Here is an 853-nt window from a genome sequence, read left to right on the forward strand (position 1 = left end):
ATGTGAAATCCAAAAACGAATATAAAGTATAAATAACATCATGTCCGTAAGCCAGGGCGCGGGGCGGTGGGGCGCTCGCCCCCCCCCCAAAAAACGCCTCAAATATTGGCCAAAAATGCGCTTAAATATTTTCAAAATTTTTCTTTGGGGGACTGCCCCAACCCCTCAAACCTAGCCCACCTGAGCCCATCGGCTACGCCACGTGCCCAAACGTACGGTTTGTCCGCAAAATTGGCCATGTCCCGTGCCCATTTGTAGTATCGCCATGCCTAAATCTCAAAAGGTCATGTACTGTGTGTGTGTGTGGTGTTGCGTGGTCTGTGCATGCAATATCCCCTACCCCTAGCGCATTAATCTTATGTATATTAATAATCGAGATACAATTATATTTCTCTATTATATGGCTAACAGGTGGCGCTACGAACCATTAATCGTTTACCTAATGACGGCGCACACTCGTCCTCCCCGTCTCTATACCCTCCTCTCTCCTCTCTTTCTCTCCATTTCTCTCCCTTCCCTCCCTTCTCTCTCGATCTCTCGCTTACCTAATTCCTCTCTCTCCTCCTCCCTTTCTCTCCATCTCTCTTACCTACCTCTCTCTCCCTCCATCTCTTTCTCTCCATCTCTCTCTCGCTCCCTCTCTTTCTCTCCATCTCTCTCCTCTCTCTCCATCTAAATCTCCGTCCCTCCCTTTCTCTTCCATCTCTCTCTCTCCTCCCTCTCTCTCTCTCCCCCTCTCTCCGTCCCTCTCTTTTCTTCTCCTTGCCCTCTTCTACTCGCATTCTCTCTCCTCCCTTTCTGTTTCTCACCATCTCTCGTCTCCACCCGCTCTTTCTCTCCTGTTCTCTCTCTC

The sequence above is a fragment of the Priapulus caudatus genome, unplaced genomic scaffold, assembly GCF_000485595.1.
Source record: "Priapulus caudatus unplaced genomic scaffold, Priapulus_caudatus-5.0.1 Scaffold1301, whole genome shotgun sequence".
In the NCBI taxonomy this organism is placed as follows: Eukaryota; Metazoa; Priapulida; class Priapulimorpha; order Priapulimorphida; family Priapulidae; genus Priapulus; species Priapulus caudatus.